Genomic DNA, 24,421 nt, shown 5'->3' on the forward strand with positions numbered 1-24,421 from the left:
GGGACTAGTACATGGAAGCAGAGCCCTGGGAGCAAGTATTCTTAGTTTCAGACCTTTCAGATGAGGACAATAACACACATGAAGAAAAGCAAACCTGGGCCATTTAGTTAAGAGGGTGGGGAGAGGAGATGACCCAGGAAGCCTTATGTGATTGGCTGCTATAGTATGCAAAGCTCTCAAGAAAACTTTGGATGAAGGGACAAACTGGGAGGTGAACAGGATAAAATTAAACATGTGTTTACAGCACTGGATAGTGTCAGCCCAATAGACTCTTCGAGAAGCGATATATGTTTTCTTCCCGGGAATTTCAGTTAAGCCTTTTCAGAGTCTTGTGTGATGTAGGGATGAGGGAGCTGTGAGAAAACAGGGATTAGGTGTGTACAGAGTTGGCTAAAAGGGAGATATCACTGCTTAGTGTTAGTATGTATCAGAGAGGAATTCATGACCTGGGTGCTGTGATGGCAGTAAATATATTGGATGGAAATAATTGTGGAATGGAAGGAGCTTGGTGTATACAGTGGATGGGCTGTTAATGTGCCAGAGTGGTCTGGTGAGGTATATCCAACAGAAAAGAGGGAAGCTTACTGTCTTGATTCAAAGATGTTTGTGAGAATCCATTTAAATTTTGCTGGCACAAGTGCCCAGAGGCTGTTGAATAACCATCCTTGGAGCTGTGCAAAGCTTGACTGGATGGGGCACTGAGCAACTTGATCACACTTTGAACTATATTTGAGGAGGTAGCCTAGATGACTTCTAGAGGTGCCTTCCACCTGAATGATCTCATGCTCCATTGGAACAAAGAAGCTCCCAGAAACCGTTCACAGCACATGAGTGAGAAGCAGGAGGAAAGAAAGTATAAGTCCTCAAACCCCAAAGTGCTGTTATGTCAGACCTTTACAACAGCATTATTTTATACATGTAGGTGGTATGTAGGAAAGAGACTGAGGACCAGGGTGTGCTTTCCAGGCTGTAAGCCTTACAGGGAAGACATGCAGGGACAAGACAGAATGTCTTGCGAACTCTTATGTTTAGGTCTCACAGCTTCGCAGCAACAACAATCCTTTCTTAGCATTTTTTTGATAGAGAGGAACTCAGGAAATTATTTATTGGTTGTCTTTATCACTCATTTCCTCAATATAGTTTTCACAAGGTTCAGGGAAAAGCTTTGCAGGAAAGCTGAAGATGGCCAAGTAATGAACAAAAGAGATGTGCTGAAGTTTGGGAAGAATCTTATTTTTCAGTGGAAAAAAAAGTACATCTGAGGCAGAAATAGGATTAAAAAAAAAAAAAAAAGGAGTGGTGGGAAAAGGAAAGAACCAAAAGAGAAGCAAGGGGAAGAAGGAGAAAGAGGAGGCCAGAAGTCCAGATTTGCTAAAGAGATTAGAAAATTTGATTTTTTTTTTTTGGCAGATACACAGCCTCTCCTAAATCATTTAGAAAGTGAAATGATGTGGGGAAGAAAAATTGACCTGTTTTTGAGCCATGGAATTACAGAGCTTGCAAAAGATGGGGTATCTAGCCACAAAACCAACAAATTGACTCAACCTTCTCTCCCTAGCAACTCATCTTCTCCAGTGAGCCTAAGTGGGTTGGTAGGATTATCTCTAGGGGAAAGAGGCAGTTGATTCATCAGGCCCATCCATACTGAGACTAGAAGGCAAGCCCTCTTTCTTGTTTGTAACTCAGTTTTCTTCCAATGTCATTCCATTGAAACAAATTCAAGCAATTTAGCTCTTTGTCCAGTAGACCTATATTAACAGAGAAACACATGTGCAAGGACTGGGCTTATAGTTTACTGAGCTCAATAGAAGTACTATAACTAGATGGCCAGGATAACATTTTTTAAAACAGTATTTATTTTTATATTGAAGTAGCAGGCAAAAAAATAAACAGAGAAGGGCAAAATGGAATAAATTAAAAGATATTTTCATGTGAAAGGATATCTTATTCACTGGTTTTATTTGTATCTGGTAGGAAAACCTCCACATGCTTTTGGTAATCTGTAGATTGGGCTACAACTCTGATGCTAAAGAGGTACACAATGAGTTGTACGATTTCTAGTGACTTAAGGCTCAGCTTGCCCTAGGCTATATACTCAAAATGTAAGTATAAACCTTCACTGACTCATGATAAAATTCTCCTGGTATGGCCAATGGGGACCCTAAAAAGTCTTGGCCTTTATATACCTGTGAGGTGCAAGACAGCTATACATGCAAGATGTGTGTAGTTCTGCAATACTCTCCCTGAAGCCTTTCTCTGAGTTTGCACTGCTTCAGCCTTGCACCAAGAACCAGGGCACAGCTTTCTGTCTCCTGGTACTCTGCAATCTGCTGCCTCTCAGGTGACTGTCTCCATTGCATGGGTGGCTCAGTGTGACCCAGGTTGCTTGCAGCACACTCACCAGTATCACTGCTCTCAGCCTGCATTGTGAGCTCTGCACGTATCTATGTGTGTGACCATGTACTGGGGGCTACTTGCTGAGGTGGCAGGTGTCCTGCTCTCCCAGCACAGGCATGGGCAGGATCATTTGTCTGAACACTTCAAAACAACCTCCACAGGAAAAAGTGTTTGAATCATTTGGAAATGCCCAGAAAACAGCGCATGGGCTGGCACCTCTCCAGTGACTCAAAGACCCAGGGCAGTTATGCATATGCTGGAGGAAGACATGGGGGAAGACACTTCATTGTGGGGAAGGCATCAGGCACTTTCAATTGCCTGACACTTGAGGAAACAGCAGTAGAGAGAAGTATGCTAGCTTGGCAGTTGGACACTGCAAGAGAGACCAAGTGAAAACCAAAACATGTTCATGCTTGCGCAGAAGAGGATTCTCAAATGCTTTCTTCCACTTCCCTTGCATGCTTGGTTCCTTTTTCCACTGCAGTCAACAGAGAGTCTCATAAACAATAACCTCAGTCAGTTGCAGATGTTTGCCTCTGATAATGTATTTACATTCATTTCCTGTAAGGACATGTTGTCTTTCTCACCATAAATATATTTAGTAGGATTGATATTCTGAGTGGCTAAAAATTTGCTCTTGCATCCTCTTCTGAACTCTCTGGTCTTTAAGGATCAGCTTTTCAATAAGCTCTCTTACTACTACTCCTTCTAGTATCTCCTTTCAGCTTTAGGAATTCTCAGTGGCAAGTGGTCTCTGGATCTATCTCCTGAAGTGTGGTTTCTGCGTCTATCTCCTGCTTTGGATCACAAAGACCTTCCCTTGTCTGATCTACCTTTCCCAGTTGAACTAGCTGTCCTTTACCCCTAAGCCCTTTTGATACGGCTTGTCTGTCTTAGTGGAGGATGCAGTGTGGCTTGAAGACAGTGCTGCTGCAGTGCACCCAAAAACCTGAGAAAGGAAAGTTGTACTAGCTTTGAGAGGCCAACAACTCCTCTGCAGGGCCTTGAATCCAGTGCTGGACCTGACTACCACTGCCTTGCAGAGACCAGTGCTGCCTCAGGAGAAATGTTTGCCCTCCAGCTGGACTGTGTTCTTGTAAAAACAGTGATCTGTGTCAAAGTGAGCTAAACAGAGCAATCAGAAGAGAAAATGAAAACTGTCATTCTTTGACATATCATACAGTGCAATAAGAATGTAGAACAGCTGTAAGCTAAATAAGCCACCTAATAATTTTTCATGTTGTCCTTTTTACAGACTTCACTATAGTGTTACTAACTTGTGGCTCTTGTCTGGCAATTAAATGGTTAGCAATGGTAAAGTATTTCTGCCATTTAAAAATGTATTTTTCATACTCTCTTGAAAAACAAACAGGATAAACTGTAACTGGTAACTGCTTTTGGAATGTGAGTTGCTTTCTAAGTCTTCTAAGAAAACAAAACACAATCTCCAGACCCCACTCCTAAAGAAGCAAAAAGCAAAACAAACTCGGTTGCATTTTACATGCATTTTTTTAGAGAATAAGTTTTGCTTATTATTCTTTCCACTTCATCTAGAAATATAAGTTACTGCATACTTTAAAAATTAAAAGGAAAAAAAACCAAACCGCAAACCAAAAGCCCCTCCGAACAATTCAGTCAAACCCTGTTCTCATTTTTGCCTGGCTGCTTAGTTTTAGAAAAGAAAATATTGGCAAGTGACGAAGCTAAAGTTTTCTCTTTTTAAAGCACTTTATCTTCCATTTTCGTTATGATTTCAGGCAAGTTTACAAGAACTATTTCCTGGACTTCCTTAGAATTGCTAAAACTCGTCCCTCTGCTCCTCACTCCTCAAACAAGACCTGCTTCATGCCCTACATTGAATGCATCTTTGACAAACATTTTCATTGCCTTCTCTTGAAGACGCATATAACACACAGGAGCCATGGTGCAAAGGAAATGAGGAAATGCTCTCTTTACTACTGTTTCAAAATGAAAATTAAAATACCCTCCCCATCCCTTAGGACAAAATGGCAGTGGCAGTGCAGGCTGCTGCATGGCCTAGGTGCCCAGGCATACTGAAGGAACTGCCACGGGCTGCTTCTGCCTAGAGATGGGAAGAGCAATGGGATCCTCATCTCTTTTCTCTTGCCTTCACTTCAGCCTCCTCAAACTTGCCAGCTTTCTACTCTATTTTCCAGCCTCCTAAAGAACAGTACTTAATTAGCTAATCTCATGTGTCCACTTCTGTTCTGTACTGCAGGTGGTTTCACAGCACCAATCTCATCAGGAGGATACCACAGTAGCAGTGCCACCCTTACATCATGCATTAAATAAGCATCACAGAGAGCAAAAGGATAAATATGTAATAAATATTTGTTTCTTTCTACATTTGCATTACTGGGTTTGAGCATCTGAGGCATATTTAGCTGTTTTTCAAACTCCTATCTACCAACACAAGGTTTAACAATCGCTTTATTATTATTACTGTCATTATTGTCACTATTATATATGAAATTCTAATCCACCATAAGGACCCTGAGGATATTATGGTTCTAATAATGGTACCACCCATACTGGAACTCTTAATAGAGTACTGTGAGCTGTACTGTGAGACTGTAAAGAAATGCTGGCTTTCAGAATGTTTATAATCTTTCTTCCCGAAGATGAATTGCCTAAGGAAGAAAATACGAGGAAGCTAAATTTGCTGTTCTGCTTCAACATAAAATGTGCAGGGAACACTACTGGCATGGCCAAGTTAAACACCCTTTAACAACTCAAGTAAGCATAAGGACCTCAGGACACCTTTCAACTGAGGAAACTTCTTTGCTGGCATCAGTGTAGTATAGCTGTGTAGTATTGTTCCGTAAAATCTCAAATTCTCTTTCTGCCATTCACGGTACTAATGCAAGGTAAGGATTAATAAGTATTTATACCTTGCTGGCTTCTGGTAGTTTCTCCAAACTGCTGAAATATAACAGAAATGCAGCCTCTTGTCTGAGGGTTTACAAGGGTTGGTGTTTATCTCAATTGCTTGTCAAGGCTCACAGCATATTTCTTATGTGTTAGAGATGGTAGCTAAAACAAGGATAAAAGCAGCAATTTAAGTCAAAAGACAGAGCGAAGAAGATGAACTTCTAATGATGGATTTATTGCTATCTTTTTGTTTTGGCTTAGGTCCTTCCTTAACATGAGGTAAGCTATAGGCTTCATTTTAGTTAGTGCTGAAGAGAGGGCTGCTTGTCAGAGAGAACTCCTAAGAGAAGTTACTGGCAGCTTTGGACTTGTGTGCAGAGCTATCACCAGGAGAGACACCGTTGAAGTCATGGTGGTCCTTGGATGACCTCTGGCAGCCTGGGTTGAAAACTGTACTGTTCAGACAAGACAGAAACCAGGGCCTGGGTACATCTGTGAGCATGCAGTTATGCCCAATGACTGCGAAGTTGAAGTTCACTCACTCCTATGATTTCAGCTGTAAGGACTGGTGTCACTTCCCACAGCCGGTTTCTTGGCTCACCCTCTGGCAGTGGCCCAATACCAACACGGTATTCTAACACATCACCAGGGGTTGTCAGCAGAAATTTTGGGAGAAAAACCCACCGGCATTGCTCATTATAATCTTTCAGATGTCAGAGTGCTGAGCAGTGAGGCTTAAAAGAGAACAGCAGCAAGGAAAGAGCATTTGTTCCTCATGACTGATAAAAGTAATAATGCAGATCCCAGCTTCAGTTTCATGGACTTGTAATATATCCATGAATCCATCCAGTAATTAAAATACCTAACATTTTTGCATATTGAACTATTTCAAATTCATAAGACCATCATCTTTTCTTCACCACCAAATCCTACCTTTTCATGCTGTCTGCCACACAAATGATCCTGAAGTGCTTGTAATTACCCAGTCTCTGTAGTGACTAGGTCACATAATCACACCTAACTTCACTGTCACCGTGTATCAGCTTTCCCTTGCCTGCTATTTAATTTTATTTAGGTTTTATTTAGTCTGTTTATTTTACTTACTTAGGTTCCTTTAACTATTTACCTGCTGCTTGTTGTCGGGTTATAAAATCAGGGCAGGGGAAAGTCAGCTTCCTGGTGAGTTGTAGACTGCTACTGACCATAGAATCATAGAATGGTTAGGGTTGGAAAGGACTTTAAGATCATCTAGTTCCAACCCCCCCATGGGCAGGAACACCTCACACTAGACCATGTCGCCCAAAGCTCTGTGCAACCTGGCCTTGAAGACTTCCAGCAATGGAGCATTTACCACTTCTTTGGGCAACATGTTCCAGTGACCATGAGATTTACTTCTGGCAGGGGTCTCCAGACTGTCATGTAACATAAAATGGTGAAAACCACTACGTAGGTTGATCTGAAGGGTTTATGAAAAATTAACATTTCCTAAAAGATGAGTAGGACAGCCTAAAAGTCCTTAAAACTCCTTTAACTTGTATTTTGATTTAGTACCCAGGTACCATTCATTGCTCTGCAGAACCACTTAAGTAAATCAGAAAGGAGAGAGCAATTGGATAACATCCTGCCCTCACAATGTCTTTCTTGGGAATGAGACTTACCTCCTTTTGACTCCATGAGATGAAAGCTCAAAAAGCTTTCATCAAAAATGAGATGAAAGCTCACTTCATTGCTTGTGGTCATTCTCAGAAAAGACAACACATGATTTATTTATCCCCTTTTCTAAGAGATTTTCCCCTAAAACCAGCATAGACTGTGGTGATAGGAGTTTTTTTACCTCATTTTTCTTTTTTTCCTGTGGAAAAGCTGGTGATGTAGGTCTGTACTACTACCAGTTTAGACTACTGTACATGTCAGAAGGCTCGGTGTGATACACCACCCGGCTTTGCTAGGACCATGCCACAGGAGCTGCAGTAGAAATATCAGTGCCAAAGAAGACACCACAAAAAGAAAAATGATGACTTCTGTACTTCTATTTCTGCTGTGCAGTCCAAATCCATACTGGCTACACAAGGCAACATGAGGTGTTTCTTTATAAGCAATCATCTTATTCCCAAATTTTCAGACTGTCTGGAAGGGAGGGTAAAGGTAACAGCCCAAATCCCAGGTTTCCCTGACTCACTGCTGCATTGTGGCTGTGTCCTCCAGCTGTTTCCAAGTAAGTAATATTTTCTGCTGAGTCACAGTATTACAAGGCATTTTCTCTTTGTGATTAATCCCTTTACCCCAGAGAAGACGCAAATGTGCTTCTGGTTTCTGTTCTCTCCCACACTGGGGAAAGTTCCTGGGTCATGGAAAATGTGGTTTCTCCTCCCTTTTATGTCACACCCCCCTTTTTCCTGGCTCCTGCTCACACCCAGCCTTATCTCTGGGGTATGGAAACCACCACAGCTGCCTTAGGGAACCTTCAGTTATCCCACTTACTGCCCATCTTACTAACCAGCCTCTGTCAGAGGATGGCTGTAAATGCTTTTTGTGGGGATTTTCTTCAGTGTGAACTGCTGTAGTTGCAAAGTACTTGTACTCCTGCTGCCTTTGCTGCTCTTACTGGATGTTGCAACTGCTTGCACAGCCAGTTTCCACACACTGTCACATGTTAAATCACTCTTGACATCAGCAGATAAGCTTGTCAGAGTCTGCAGCCCAGCCCCAACTGAGCACAAACTGGTCCTGAGCTGTGCTTTCTCTCTCAGTTGTTATGAAACATTTTGGACTCCCTCTAATATCCCTAGGCTGACCTCACGTCATCTGCAGAGCAAGGCCACTAAGGAGCACGTTGACTTCCAAAGGCACAGAACTAGAGGCACCTATTTTCAGCAATAGCAAACAGTATGTGCTGAGGCAGGTTGGATTCAAAAGCAAACCAGGTGCCAAGATGGGGCAGTGATTTATTTTTCTATTTGTCTGTGTTTCAGAGAGGTAACTGTTGGGGGGTTATTTTTCTTGGCCAAGATCCTGTGGAAAGCCTATCCAGTGAAATCCGTGAGCTCGCACGTAAAATGATAGCATATGCTCAAGACATCAACAGACGTCAAGCACCCAAAGCCACTACAGCTTGGCCAAAAGATGCAGTCTAGAGGCCTGTGTTTCTGGAAGGTGTTGTCACTTCTGACACCAGAGGGGGAAGGCAAAGTCACTTTAATTTAGAATCCTGTGGTCATGGCTCGATTAAAAGTCAAAAAAATGCAGAGGAGTACAAGTAATATTTCATATACACATTGGGGAGCCATCACAATCCCTGATTTCCTTTGTACAAAGCTGGTGTCACTCTTGTCATATTTATCTCAACCCCTGTTCCCTGCAGCTGGCCAGTCCTGACACAAGGCACAGCTGTCACAACAGTGCTGCTAACAGAAGGTTAGGATGAATGGATGTCTAGATGTGAGCTGAATCTACTGTATCTGAGGTCTGGAGTAAAGTTAGCTTGTCAGGAAGGAGGGGGGACCATGAATGGAATTTGGCAATTATTGTGAAATTTCCAAATATCCTAAACATGGAGCCTTGAAGAAACAGATTTGATTTTTTTAACTTCTTTTCTTTTTCTTTTTTTTTTTCGTATTAGGCTGCCCTTGCCAAACATTGGACGTCAGAATCACAGAACCATAAAGTTGTTTAAGTTGGAAAAAACTTTCAAGATCATGAAGTCCAACCATTAAGATATCACTGCCAAGTCCACTGCTAAACTGTGTCCCTAAGTGCCACATTTACATGTCTTTTAAATACCTCCAAGGATGATGACTCCACCACTTCCCTGGGCAGCCTGTTCCAATGCTTAACAATCCTTTCAGTGAAGAAAATTCTCCTAATATTCAACCTAAACCTTCCCTGACACAACTTTAGGCCATTTCCTCTTGTCCTATCACTTCTTCCTTTGGAGAAAATACCAACCCCACCCCTCCCCATTCTCCTTTCAGGTAGTTGTAAAGACCGATGAGGTCCTCCTGAGCCTCCTCTTCTCCAGACTAAACAATCCTAGTTCCCTCAGCCATTCCTCATCAGACTTGTGCTCTTGACCCTTCACCAGCTCTGTTGCCCTTCTCTGGACCCACTCCAGCACCTCAATGTCTCTCTTGTAGTGCGAGGCCCAGAACTGAACTCAATATTGGAGGTGCAGCCTTACCAGTGCCCAGGACAAGGGGATGATCACTGCCCTAGTCTGGCTGGCCCCACTATTTCTGATACAAACCAGGATGCTTTTGGCCACCAGGGCACAATGCTGGCTCATATTCAGCCAGCTGTCTACCAACACCCCAGCAGCTTTCCAGCCACTCTTCCCCAAGCCTGTAGCATTGCATGGGGTTGTTGTGACCCAAGGGCCGGACCTGTCATTGAGGCTTGTTGAACCTCATACCATTGGCACCAGCCCATTGATCCAGCCTGTCCAGATCCCTCTGCAGAGCCTCCCTGTTCTCCAGCAGATCAACACTCCTGCCCAACTTGGTGTTGTCCACAAACTTGCTGAGGGTGCACTTGATAAGTATATTAAACAGACCTGCCCCCAATACTGAACCCTGGGGAACACCACTTTTGACTGGCCACTAATTATTTCCAGATTCAAGAACTTCAAAGAACTAGTGTAAGATGTCATTGGAAGAGGTGTTGAATGGACAGAAGTTCCCTAGGCAGCCTGGCATTGCAGCAAGATGTGATGCCACTGCATAAGCTTATAGAGCTCTGCTCTAAGAGCTGCCACTGCTTTCAGTTCCTGTTATGTTTCAAGAAAACTCAGTCTCCCTGAAAGTGACTGAAGTGGTTTCATTCTCATTACTTTGCAGATGTCCGTGTCAGAGGAAAAAGGGAAGGTGAAAGTCCATCCCTTGAGCAAAAACCAGATGTACCTGCTGAGAATAAAATAGAGAAGCCACAAGCCTTGCAGATGGCTGAAGTGCTGAAGGCATTTCCCATATTTCCAAGAAGGTGGCAAAGAGGAAAAAAGGAATGTTATCCCCTTACCTCCCTTCCCAATTTCCTCAGCTCTTTGTTCTGATTTTTCATAGACTAAAGATGATTCACTGAGTAACTGACCCAAATGTGTTCAGTGCTTCTTGAGAGCTGTGGCCAGTGTAACAGCAAGCCATAAGGGCAAATGCAGGAGTGATGGCAGTGACTTCTCTCAAAGGGAGGGCAAGAGCTGTTGTTCGAATCTTTCCAGGATTGTGCAGGGTTCTCTCCTGCTTCCTTTTTTGTGAAGGTGACTGTGATGAACTGGGGTGCCTCCTGTGTGTGACAAAACAGTGCTGCCCAGCTGACTGTGGCTGCTAGCTGTAGCAATATTACAATGATTAGTCAAACCAGCAGTCTCCAGTAGATTAACTACAGCCGTTCACTTCATTGAACAAGCATTGTACAGGAATTCAGAATGCAAACTATACTGTCCAAACACACCTAATAAATTAGCATTAAAGCTCACATGAAAATCCTCGAGGTCAAATGCTAATTTTGAATGCCTACATTAACTAGTTATTTGCATCTTCAAAAGTATTTAACTGATGTTTTGCATGAACATGTCTTTACCAATAATTCAAGATGTGACAATTTATATGTCTAGAGTTACAATTAAAAGTAAGAAAACTCAGACCTGGTGGTTAACTGTAAAATGCAGTGAACCTGAACCCAAGGGTAATTCATTGGCTGTTTTCTACTGACGGTGTTTCAATGGCCAACTTAAAGATATTGATGCTTCATCAACTGAATGAGAATATGCAGATTTTTCCCGCATCATAGAAGCTAAGAGAGATCCCAGCACAGCTCTAATCAGAACAGCAGCAGAGCACATTGCAATTACATATCTGGTTTTTCTCAGCACCACCCAGAGCGAGACTCATTACAATTGGATTCATTGAAAAACCACTCTTAATATTTACAGGACTCTCTTATAATTGACCATCAGGTGTCTGGAGTTTAAACACATATTCATTAGGATTGTGGTAGGCATTTTGTCATAGCTCTAAATGTTATGCTCCATTCCTCCAGCTTCAGGGTTTGCTATGAGCCGCGCTTGCTCCCTACAGCCTTTAAAAGATACTGAGCTTTGTGAATTTTTCCTGTTAATATCGACTGTATCTCAGACAAGTGGAGTTTTAATAAATTCCCAAGTCTTTCAGGCTAGAAGTGGAGGTGGCACTCTCTGAAAGAAGTTACAAAAGTTAAACTTGGAAAATATTTAGCCTATATTGGAGGTTGCGGCTTGCAGGCACCATCACATTCCTCTCAACAGCTGTGTATTCAGAAGTTGTTGAAAGTTAAGTTTTCTTACTTTTTTTGATGATTATTTTGCAGCAATGTAACAGGGTCATAGACACCAGTGAAAGCTGGACAGGATCCTCCAAGTGCTTTGGATATTTTTGGAAAAACATGGTACATGGCTGTTTCCTATAAGTGTGACTGATTGCTTCATCCCAGTATCACTTCTTCCAGCCTCCCTTTTATCTCCTTACCACATATCGTGCTATGTAACCACAGCTTCTCAGACTGATTCTGGGGCTGTCAGCCTTTCAGCAAAGAACGTTATTCTGTTCATCATTTCCCTCAACCTAATTTCTTTGTACTTGCAGGAGTGCCTAGCATTAGCACTGGCTGGCCTCATGTCATCATTGCTGGTCTTTGCTACTGAAGTATTAACATTTCTGTCCTTATGGGTAATTCTCACTGAGAAAATCTGGCTGCTTCTTCTTCTTCTTGGCCAACAACAAGGGTTACTTGAAAAATAAATTGTGTAAAGCGTATTCTGGTACAAGAGGGCTGAGAAGGTGCTGTTTGCCCAGCACTGGGCAAGGATGTGAAACTTCCCCAGTTCTCATTTCAGCTCAGTAATACTTGCCAGGGTTTTGACTACGTACACCAGCAGCAGAAACTTCTGAGAGAAACTGGCCTGACTCACTGCCATCAATTTGGCTGCTGATGCTATTGCTGTATTTCCTTGCAATCAGAGATCACAGCCTCTAAACAGTGCAGCTTCCCAGCAATATGCTGTAGGAAAGAACATAGACACTAAGCCTTTTATAATGTTTGGCTTAATAGCAATTTATATGAAAAACAACCGACATACACAAGCACACCCCCCCAAAATAGGATGACCTTTTCTTACAGCGGGCTGAAAGCTGTGTACTCTTTTTACATCTCCCTGTTTGACCACTGTGCTTGTTTTTCAGTAGTGATGGGGACTGGCTCATCACAATATTTTGGCTTTTAATCAGGTTAAATAATGCAGCTTTATCCTGACTATTTTGATTCTCTCTAATTATCCTGAACATTGCTGTAACTGTGGCATAAGGCTGTGTTCTGAGCTACCTGTTCATCCATGCTTCATGTGCTAACAGGTGTTCTGCTCGGACCGTGCTGTCTGTGTCAGGCTGTGAGGTCAGACATGAGCTATTTCCCACGATCAGCTTGATGTGCTGCATGTACTAGCTTTTAACAGCCTGATTCACACACCTCTTTGGCAAAAAACCCCAAATGTATGGCTTTCGCAAAATGGACACTTTTTTCTCTTTAGAAGGAGAGAAAGTGAAACCCATCAACAGTTGGTGAGTGATATTGGATAATGGGACATATTGCCAAACTGTCCCATTACTATGAGATAAAATAATGTTAGAATCACCCTTGGGCTGACTGTGGAAAAAATAATGACAACAGAATAAAGTGCATTTGCCACACAGAATACAGTATTAGTCATCTAGAAGTATGGTGCGTATGTGCCTTTTTTGGAAGGGGAGTTCAGCACTTTTTGCAGAGAAATGAAGTCCAAGAATGCTACATTTTCACGCTCTGAAGAAGAGTGTGAAGAGAAGATCACACACTCTTCGACCTCTTCTTAGCATGGGTAAAAAGCTGCCCGTTCTTTGCTTTCGAGGCCCTGGGGATGGAGGTTACAGGAAACTGAGGGCAGTAACAAAAAGACTCCACATCGGAGATTTTTGCAGTAAATGTAGTAACTAAGGTCATTGTGTTTGAAGTAGCTCTCTTGAGCATCTTCTGGCAGTATATTTGTGGCAGCACAAGGTTCACTAGAAAGTGCAAATCTTTCCTAGAAATCTGGGGAATTAATTGAGTACTTATCCTAAATTCAGTATTGCCATGATTAATTTAAAAGCTTAGGTATAACAGGATATAACTATCTAAAATATCAAACTTACCTTGTTGGATTTAAGGTCTGACTCTAGCCCTAGATCTTATGTTTTAAAAAAAGCTGCTACAAGAGAACAGCAATACTACACGTAGTCTTTCCTTCAGGTGAGGAATGGAGAAACATATGACAACATCCTCTTTGTGGGAATTTACAGTTGTTCTTTGGTACTGATAGTATTTTGTATCAACGTTCATGGACAAAATGAAGGGATATGAAATGCACTGAAGACTAAACTGCAGAAGACTACATGCAGAAAGGCTACTGAAACCAGCAGCTGTTTTTGTGTATGGTTTAATTTATTTCTCTGCTACAGAGCTGGGCAAATAGTCCTTGTGAGCAGTTCAGTTTCATTTTCCCCAACATATGTATATATTTTCTCCAGAATGTACAGCTCATTCATCCTACATCTCCTGGAAAGGCGGGGGAGCTCTCTGTAAGACAGCCACCAGATACTCCCATGCCCATGTCCGCTCTCCATGAGCTCTGCAGTGCCTCTGCATCAAGAGAAGTGCCAGGGGAGGTGGCAGTGATGGGACAGGGATGAAGGGGGAAGGCTGTCAAAGACAGCAGTAGATGAAGGGCATGGGGTTACAGTCGCAGTCTGGGGAAATGTTAAAGCACCTGCAAGGTGGTGAGTTTCTTTGCTGTACCAAAGTTGTACTAGATAAATTTTTAGGACCATTTGGTGTACAAGGAATGTAAAATGGTCTCTGATATAATGTGGAAACAACTATCCCCAAAGGAGTTACTTAAGTTGAAAAACTACTTATTTTTTTGGCAGTGGAAAATTGCTTGGATGAAAAAAAAAGTTTAGCAGCCTTTTGGAATATTTCACATTTCTTAGGAATGGCGTGGGTTTTCTGGAGCAACAGAGTAGGATTTTTAAAACAGCATCATGGATTCCTACTATCTTTCTAACAGCTAATCAGTAGTTTTACACCAGGATGAATTCTTTTTATCAAACGTATATGAGGTCCTCTTTGATTGCTCAGTGACAACTTCCTACGAAGTCCTAAAAATAAAGAATATTTCCCAAGTGTTCTGTAAATAGCAGAACTCATTGATGGCCAAAATGGTTGGAACATTTTTCTTACCTTATCATATTCATGAATTATTTTTACTCTGTTACTTTGCACAATATCACTACAATATCTGCCTAGTAATATTTTAGTAAGAGTCTTTGTTCTGTAAGTATGCTTTAAACATCTTGTGAATCCCCTGGCTGCTAATTTTGATGAGCAAGATGCACACATCTGGCACTTAGTCTTTGTGCAAAGTCCTGCTTTGTAGTTCAGCATTAGGTTCAGTGTTTAATAGACCCCTATTCTTCCTTCTGCTCCGACACATAAAAATCCTATGGTGACTCTTGAATAAGATGCCCTGACTAATATACCATATTAAGGAGGTGGGATATTGTATATAGACAATGAAACCTTCAGTTTATGTTTTGAAAAAGGTTTTGTGTCCTTGTTAGTGTTTATATAACACTAATAGCCAGTTTAGATATATTGTAATGAGTTTGATCTGTAAAAGTCTCATTAGTTGCTCTCTGACTGTGTTAAGGAGACTACTTTGGAAGCAACAGGCAGAAGAGGAGGGGCAAATTCAGCTGTTATTTGAGAAAGTGTAGTAACTGGTTAGTCTGGGAAATTATGCAGACATCACTTTAAGATAGACATGACAGCTGTGAATTGTGGTATTTGTTACCCACGTTCTCATGCTAGGGCATGCGTTATTAGGCTTGTTCATCAAATTATAGAATTAATAGCTTGCACAATCCATGCAATTTGTTCCTTTTAAATTCCCTCCCTTGAAGTCTCAATCATAGTGTGTTCCAGTAGGTCAACAGCAGAGGGTTTTTTTGCTTCCTGGTATTTGTCTGAAGCTTCAAATAATGTTGGTTTAGTCCTTACAAATTGAAAGCATCCAATAGAAGTTGGACATATCTCTTGCCTCAAAGTTGTCAGACAACCCTGTAAAATCCCACACATGCACCTCTGCCAAGTGGAGGGAGAAAGCAAAATGAGGGAAGGAGAGTCACCGCTATACTGTACAGCTGGCTGGCAGGAGGTGCATCAGCAGAATGACTCTTTTGACACAATCAAGTAGGACGCGGGGGGCCACGAACAAATAATTAGGCTTATTTCTCCTCAGGGCTTTGTTCACTGCTGGAAATTATATGCAAAATGGAAGAAGCAGATTAGGAATGAGGTCTGAGGGGACACTGAAAATTTGCTCATACTGTAACCACCTTTGCTGAAAGAGAAATCCCCAAGGGTTAATTTGCTTCTGCAGAATTGTCTCAACACTTTGAGAAAATAAAACAATGAAACTATGTTGGGAACTTTTCTTTCGATAATCTTCTTGTTTAGGGTTAGTCCTTGTAATGTTTCAAAATGTCATTTTCATTGAAGTATTTTATATTCATTTAGGTACTAATTGTGCACTTCATACTAAGGATACAGCAGTTGCCTTCCAAGGTTTAGGATACAAAATGAAGGTGTTCAAACCTTTCCTCCTTGTTGAACCCTAAACCTAATTTTGAGAGGCAAGTTTAGTTCAAATCAAAAAAATAAATGGAGGACTTCAGCTTGAAGAATTCGTAGAGACCCATTGATTCTTATACTTGCTCAAAGACAGGTTTTTTTGGCACTGGAAGTTACCACCAGTAGGGAAGGATTCAGGCACAGTTCTTTTGTTACTTTCTGTACTCCAGGAGGTGAACCACTGGCAATGTCTTGGTTGCCATAAGAAGCCCCTATAGGCCACTGATAATCACCACACTTTAAAAGCTAAAGCAACAGCAGTGTTTTTAATTTTCTAGATACCTACAGCCAAAGTCATTGCAGTGTTCACCACTGTAGCAAAGAAACTGATATCTGAAGGAATACAGTATCAGAGGGGAGGAGGGTTGATTTCTTTGCCATTAATTCATTTGTGTAGCTGAAACTGTCTTAAATAATTTTATTTCACAAATGAGGCAACTATTTGTGAAGGAAACACTTTATGAAAAATGTCACTGGTTTTGATTTTTTTTTGTCAGTCTCTGGGTAGCCTCAGAAAAAGGACTTTGTCTTCAGTTTCACAGGAGAATAATATTAATGACAACTTTTGCCTCAGATAAATTGATATTTTTTAGTGTTTAGAAGGTAGTAGTAGGAATCCTGTTGTGGTTATCACCTCCCTACCATTCCTGGAGTAGAAAACTTCATGAGAAATGCAAATAGCTATAGGCGAGAAAGGGATCATCTGTTGAACAAAGAGCCAAGGTACTGAGGAGGTGTCTCTTCCCCTGAGCAGCACTCATCCTGGACTCTGCATGAGAACAGAATCCCCTGGAGAAAACAGTCTGTGTTCCTGGAAGTATAGGCAACCTCACAATGTATAAATGCAGGAGGAGCGTGCTTTTAAGAGAGCAATGTCCTTCTATCACATGTATCTTTATGTGTGTCATGGTTTAAATCCAGTCAGGTAACTCGTTCACTCACTCCCCCCCCTTCTTTCCCTCCCCCTACTCCCAGAGGGACAGAGAGGAGAATCAAAAAGAATGCAACTCCCACGGGTTGAGATAAGAACAGTTTAGTAACTAAGGTATAACACAAATCACTACTGCTACTACCAATAATAACAATGATAAAGGAAATAACAAGGGAAGAGAATACAACATCTCACCACCAGCCGACCGATAACTCCCCCCCCCCCCCCCAGCCCAACCAAGCCGCGACCGATACCTCCTCCAACCCCACAGTCTACCAGTCCTTCCAGCTAACTCCCAGTTACATCCTGGGCATGACGTGCTGTGGTATGGAATACCTCTTTGGCTAGCTTGGGTCAGGTGTCCTGTCTCTGCTTCCTCCTGTCTTCCCCTCCTCCCTGGCAGAGCATGAGGCTCAGAAAGTCCTTGGCCAAACCAAAACATCGCTATCAGCTCTGTTCCCAGGCCGAAAGTCAAAACACTGCACTGCACCAGCTACCAAGAAGGAGAAACATGACTGCTGCTGCTGAACCCAGGACATTATCCACCCCTTATTCCATACCATTCACGTCAAGCTCAGATCCCACATTTTCAATATACCATCACTCTTATCTAAGTGCATGGACCAGTAGCTATAAAGCTGCTGCGTCCATCTGGTCCATGATGTCAGGCTCCATCTCTTGTAACAGTCTTCCAGAGCAGGAGAGACTGTGTGCAGTGTTCACACTCATGAATAACCTGGGCAACAGTGTCCATTGCTAAGTCCACCCCTCAATCATGAGTCCATCTCTATGTTGCATCTCTGCTCTGATGGCCTGAAGTGCCATGGGCCTACCAGGCTCAAAAGAATTCACCCTCCCCTTCAGCAGTTTCTGCGGCTTGTTGCTGGGGACTCCATACAGCTGCCTTCCATCTCCGATGATTCCAAAGCACTGGAGGGGCCCAGTGGACTAGGTACTTGCCCATACTGTCACACACACCCTGCCAGTCATGACTGTCCAGCTTTGGGGAAAATCTCCTGGTCACCCTGTATCGTCGTCTAACCCCAGACAAGACCCAAACCTGACTCTGCTTAACTTTTGAGATCAGACAAAATGGTCATGGGTAGAACACAGTCTGTGTGTGTGCCAACATGCTGATCCCCATCACAATCAGCAGGCAGGTCCCAAGGATACCCAAAGGCCATTCAAAACCTTCAGAACTCTCAAACGATGCTGCTGTACTTGTCACTGGGGCTGGTGTAGCTGCTGTGCTTGCCGGCTCTCCCACCACCAGCTTCTCTTTCCCTGAGTCCAGATCTTCCTCCTCTGCCTTGCTGGGAAATGCTGCGTGGTCTCCTGCATCCTCCTGGGGCTCGGCGGGCGGCTGCCGGGGAATGCTCTCAGCCGTCTCGGGGCTGGGCTCGGCCGCCGGGCTCGGCTCCTCCTCCGCGGGGCTCGGCTCGTCCGCCACCTCCTCCCGCTGCTCGGCAGCCGCTTCTTTCTGCTCCTCGACCGCCCCGACCTCCTCCACCGGCAGCCGTCCCCTCACGGCCTCCGGCCCCGCTCCCGCCACCGGTTGCTCCCCGGGGCCGCCCTCCCGGGCCGCTTCAGCAGCCGCCGGCTACCGGGGCCGCTCCCCCTCGGCTCCCCGTGGCCTCGCAAAGATGGAGGCGAGGGGGAGGGCCAGGCCGGTGGAGAGCAGCCGGACGGCCAGGTACAAGTCCACGGCCACGTCCGTCCCGCCCTGCTGCTGGAGCCCGCCCGTATTACAAGTCATGGCCATAAAGTACAGTGAGACAAGAACCTTAGCCCAGGCCCCACACTTGATAAACACTCACACAGCAAATACCGGCTCTAAGTAAGTTACAACGGTCTGAAGCTGTGAGATCAAGAGAAACAACTCTGAGAGCCAGTAAATCAGCATTGTGACGAGTGACTATTAATCCGGTCAGATCAGTTGTTATCTTAACCGTGCCGCAGTTGGGCGACAAAAAGAACTGTCGTGGTTTAAACCCAGTCAGGTAACTCGTTCACTCACTCCCCCCCCTTCTTTCCCTCCCCCTACTCCCAGAGGGACAGAGAGGAGAATCAAAAAGAATGCAACTCCCACGGGTTGAGATAAGAACAGTTTAGTAACTAAGGTATAACACAAATCACTACTGCTACTACCAATAATAACAATGATAAAGGAAATAACAAGGGAAGAGAATACAACGTCTCACCACCAGCCGACCGATAACTTGCCCCCCCCCCCCCCCCCCCCCCCAGCCCGACCAAGCCCCAACCTATACCTCCTCCAACCCCACAGTCTATCAGTCCTTCCGGGTAACTCTCAGTTACCTCCTGGGCATGACGTGCTGTGGTATGGAATACCTCTTTGGTCAGTTTGGGTCAGGTGTCCTGTCTCTGCTTCCTCCCAGCTTCCCTTCCTCCCTGGCAGAGCATGAGGCTCAGAAAGTCCTTGGCCAAACCAAAACATCGCTATCAGCTCTGTTCCCAGGCTGAAAGTCAAAACACTGCACTGCACCAGCTACCAAGAAGGAGAAACATGACTGCTACTGCTGAACCCAGGACATTATGGTATGTAATAATCATCATGGAGAGTAGCCATGGACTCAGAGTGGATGAACATTTATAGCATGTCTAAAAAATACTTTTAAAAGGATGTATGCATATGTAATTTCACTTGAAGAATCACAGTCCTTTTACAAGTAAGGCAGTAAGGCATTTGATACTGTCTCCCACAGCATCCTCATAGATAAGCTAAGGAAGTGTGGGCTTGATGATCAGGTAGTGAGGTGGATCAAGAACTGGTTGGAAGGAAGAAGGCAGAGAGTTGTGGTCAATGGAGGTCTGTGACTAGTGGAGCCCCTCAGGGGTCAGTGCTTGGGACCAGTGCTGTTTAATATTTTCATCAACAACCTGGATGAGGGAACTGAATGTACCCTCAGCAAGTTTGCTGATGATACTAAACTGGGAGGAGTGGCTCACACACCAGAGGGCTGTGTTGCCATTCAGCGAGACCTGGACAGGCTGGAGAGCTGGGCGGAGAGGAACTTGATGAAATTCAACAAGGGCAAGTGTAGAGTCTTGCATCTGGGGAAGAACAACCCCATGTACCAGTGCAGGTTGGGGGCTGACCTGCTGGACAGTAGTGAAGGGGAAAGGCACCTGGGGGTCCTGGTGGATATGAGGATGACCATGAGCCAGCAATGTGCCCTTGTGGCCAAGAAGGCCAATGTCATCCTAGGGTGCATTAGAAAGGGTGTGGTTAGTAGGTCAAGAGAGGTTCTCCTCCCCCTCCCCTTGGTGAGGCCACATCTGGAATATCGTGTCCAGTTCTGGGCCCCTCAGTTCAAGAAGGACAGGGAATTGCTTGAAAGAGTCCAGTGCAGAGCTACAAAGATGATTAAGGGAATGGAACATCTCTCTTACGAGGAGAGGCTGAGGGAGCTGGGACTCTTTAGCTTGGAGAAGAGGAGACTGAGGAGTGACCTCATCAATGTTTACAAATATGTAAGGGGTGAGTGTCAGGATGATGGAGCTAGGTTTTTTCAGTGATGTCCAGTGATAGGACAAGGGGCAATGGGTGTAAACTGGAGCATAGGAGGTTCCATGTGAACATCAGGAAAAATTTCTTTACTGTGAGAGTGACAGAGCACTGGAACAGGTTGCCCAGGGGGGTTGTGGAGTCTCCTATGTTGGAGATATTCAAGGCCCGCCTGGACAAGTTCCTGTGTGATGTACTCTAGGTTACCCTGCTCTTGCAGGAGGGTTGGACTAGATGATCTTTTGAGGTCCCTTCCAACCCTTAGGATTCTGTGAAAAAAAAAAATAAAATCCTTTGAAAACAACTGGAAGCTCTTTTTAAAAAAATCCCAAAACCAAAAAAAACCACAAGAAGACAGTGACACTGGTTTCCATGTCCTTTTTAATGAATATGAAAAAACCTGATTCTTCTGTCCAAATACATCCCCTTTTTTCTCATTTCCTACCCCAATTTTATGGAGCAGGTTGGCCAGGATTTTCCCCTTTCCTTCCAAAATAAAACTGGAATTTTGGAGAGCAAATTATTAAGAAATTAGTATGTGTATTGTTCTTGTCATAGCATGTTACATATAACTGAAAAATCTCTTTAGCAAAACCAGTCTATTCTTCAAGCTGTCTTCATGATTTTTAGCTATTCTTTTTTGTTAGCAATGACAATGCAGCATAGACATTTAACTGTTAGCACTTTCTATAAAAAAGAAAATCACTATACATCATTAATGGGGTGAAAGCAGGTCCCATACTCTTTGTATGAGTGACACTGGGGTTATTGTCCCTAATGGCATGGGATTTGAAGGGGCATTTTGAGCTGGTTTATGTGCTCTTTCTATCTGCTCTCCTTAAAAGTCAGGGTCATGGCAAAATGAGGAAGATAAACAGTAAAATACAGTTATTATTTCTGCTGTTATTATTTCTCTTAAACAGATGACATCAAAGCAAGGGGGAGTACGAAGCATCCCACATTAGTCACTCTTGTAGATCAACAAAAGCTTTCTTCTATTGCAATAGGAAAGCTGCAAACTTCCTTTAACCACAGTGTGATTTGCTAAATCTTTGTGCTCTTGCCACATACAAATGAATAGTATTGCAAAAGGTAGGACAGAAATTCTGAAAGTCTGATATCCTGTTTCACTCTGGGGAAGGAAAAGCATACTCATATAAGAAAATGAAAGCAAGTTATGTGGTAATGGATTCTGCAAGTAGTTCAAGAAAGCAATAGTGAAGAAAAACCACAAGTCAGCCTAAAAAAGTGCCTGCCTGGTGTTCTGTTTTTTTGAGATCTCTTATTCTAAAAGAAATTTAAAAAATGCCCATTATCTTGTCACATACCTAACTGCAGATGAATTATACTGATTTTACAGACTGCTGTAGCTGTCTGTAAGACTGCTACTCAAAATTGGATTTCTTTCTGAGAAATTTTGCTGTCCTAAACTTTATGCATTTTTAATTGTCTGAAACATTTGATCACAAAACTTTATTTTAAAGTTTGATTTTTTATTTTTCCTCTATTTTAATCCATTGAAATGACTTTTCTTGTCTGGTAAAAATAATTTTTCAGCTGTCCTTCTGAGACATGATTTTCATAGATAAACCTCTGATAGAGGAATAGCCTCTACCTGCATCAGTGCATAAAGGGTACGCAGAGTGTGGACAAGGAACCTGTGCAGGTACTAGAGATAGTGTTTGCTGGTACTGAAGGTATTTCTCTGTGCAGCAAATTCAAGACGCTGCAACCCTGTTCCTGTGCTGCTGCTTGTGCCTGACCTGCATTGTGTATGTGCAGAGCTTTTGCACAATCTCTCTCTGGTGCCCTTGCCCTAGTTGAGCTCTGACTGCAACACCAGCAGAGATGCAGAATGGCGACTACCACTGCAAGCACTCTATTTTCCAGGTCTTTTCTGATCAGATTTAAAATTTCATAGTAACAGTTGTCTAGCTTTGCCCATACTCTGAAGGTCACTCATACAGTGACTAAGTTTACAGTAGAAAAAAGTGTTTATTTACCAATCAGAAGGAAACTAAACTGTGTTTAAAAACACAGAACTAATAATAGCTGTTCAGAGTATCTATTTATGGAGATGGAAAAACGGGTCACTATTGGTACAGACATAAAGCTAGACTGTGTTAACCAGTGACTTTTGCATTCAGGATTGTGGAATATAATCTTAAATTTAATTCTTCTGCACTAATACCTTGTAGTGTTTAATATAATATCTTGTAGTGTTTAATGTAATGTAATGTAGTGTAATGTAACGTAATAGTAATGTAATGTAACGTAATGTTAAACACCATATGTTTCTCCAGTCTGTGGATGGTTAGTGAACATGGCCACGCTTTGAACAGAAATTAGTTATGTATGTGCATTTAATGAGGTGTGCCCTCATTCTTACTTGTCTGCAGTGAACAGGGTTGGAAAACTTGGTAGGCAGCAGAACTTGTGCAGCATAAAGATGATATTGAAGTGGGAAGGAGATGCTGAGATAAAGGAAACAAGAACAGAAGTTTGTTTAGCTCAGTATCTGAAGATACTGGCTGTGCCTTTACTGTGTCTGGCTGTGGAGAAGAAGTTGAAAAGCTAGGGTATAGAGGTACTGAGATTCTTTACGACAGTGTTTAGGGCATCAGCAAGCCCATTTTCTGCTGCTTGGCCCACCCATGACAGTGTGCAATGCACCTCACAGATCATGAGGTTCATCATAAGTTTTATGGAGAATGTCGTGCATGGGGCCATCACTGCACAGAGCATGTCTAGGGAAGACTGATGACCACAGCTGTGGTCTGTACTTCTTTGCCAAAGCTGAAAGATCCTTGGCTTTGCAGTAAACTCTTCTGGCAGGAAACAGAAGGAAGGATGATTAAGGGTCGTGTAAGAAGAGCCCAACTATACAGCCACACTTCCCTGATACATTCTCTGAGGCTCCTGTGATTTTTGATAGATGGAGGTCTATGAAAGTATTCAAAAATGCAGACAGACTCTAGATGTAATAGATGACATAATGATGATTTCTGTCACAGAAATTTGACAGTTTATGCAGTGCTACTGGACATTCAGCAGATGTTTACATAGCACTTTCTGTTCTAACCTCAACATCTCATTCCTGAGCAATATATGCTTAGTTCAGAGGTCATCACCCTGTTTGTGAAGTTAGGATTTTTATTTTCATGTGCACCACAGTCACATTGATTCAGAGGCCATTTTATCTCCCAGCGACTCAGGACTGCTTTTGCAGTTCTTCATATTTAGCCGGTATCTCTGCTACCCTGAAAAAGTTAGTGTACACAAAATATAAGAAACTCTCTACTTAGAGCAATAGTCTCCCTACTCAGTCTTCCATCTCCAACATGGAAAATAGGTGATGCCACTTCATTGCCCTGTCAATTCATGATTTATAGACGTGTCAGCCCTGAATTTGCCTGATACTTTTCTGAACCTGCCTCAGCAGTTTCTCATGGCAACCATTCTTAGAGTGTCGCTACTTCCAGCATAAAGAATAGTGTCATTAGCAAACATCACTACTTCAGTAGTTAGCTTTTTTTTCACACAAGATGGAAATATATTGGAAAATACAGACTCCAACACAAGTCTATGGTATTCAGTTAGTGGTTTTCCTCTGCTGTGAAAAAGACAGTTTATTCTTATCTGTGTTTTTTTTTAATTATCTTTCTGTCATTGCTTAGCATGCAAAGTCCTTTACTCTTATCACATGGAAGCTTTTTTCCCTTAAAAAAACAAAGTCAGATGCTCTTTGGAGATCTGAGTGGACTGTATCAACTGGATCCACCTAGTCAGTCTACATGTTTGTAGTCTTCTTCAAAGAACTCCAAAAGATTTGTGGAACATCCCATTTGGAAAAGCTCTGTTGAGCACATCATATGCATCTGCTTCCAACCAATTATCCAGCTGGGGTTTTTCTACAAGTTTCCTTGAAACTTAGCCTGACA

General features: G+C 42.8%; 1 long non-coding RNA gene across 2 annotated transcripts; it reads left to right on the forward strand.

The window, feature by feature from the left end:
- The first annotated feature begins 1,419 nt into the window (after positions 1-1,419).
- On the forward strand, positions 1,420-10,921 carry LOC133277403 (uncharacterized). Of its 2 annotated transcripts, XR_009746192.1 has the most exons (4): positions 1,420-2,102; positions 4,637-4,738; positions 7,412-7,504; positions 10,122-10,921. It is a non-coding gene; the product is annotated as an uncharacterized LOC133277403 (long non-coding RNA). The 2 variants fall into 2 exon arrangements; XR_009746191.1 differs by lacking the exon at positions 1,420-2,102 and having other exon boundaries at positions 4,311-4,738.
- The last annotated feature ends 13,500 nt before the right edge of the window (positions 10,922-24,421 follow it).

Source organism: Pezoporus flaviventris, unplaced genomic scaffold (assembly GCF_033815535.1).
Source record: "Pezoporus flaviventris isolate CSIRO_AGI_PZ_B2104156 unplaced genomic scaffold, CSIRO_AGI_Pfla_v1 ptg000055l, whole genome shotgun sequence".
Taxonomy (NCBI): Eukaryota; Metazoa; Chordata; class Aves; order Psittaciformes; family Psittacidae; genus Pezoporus; species Pezoporus flaviventris.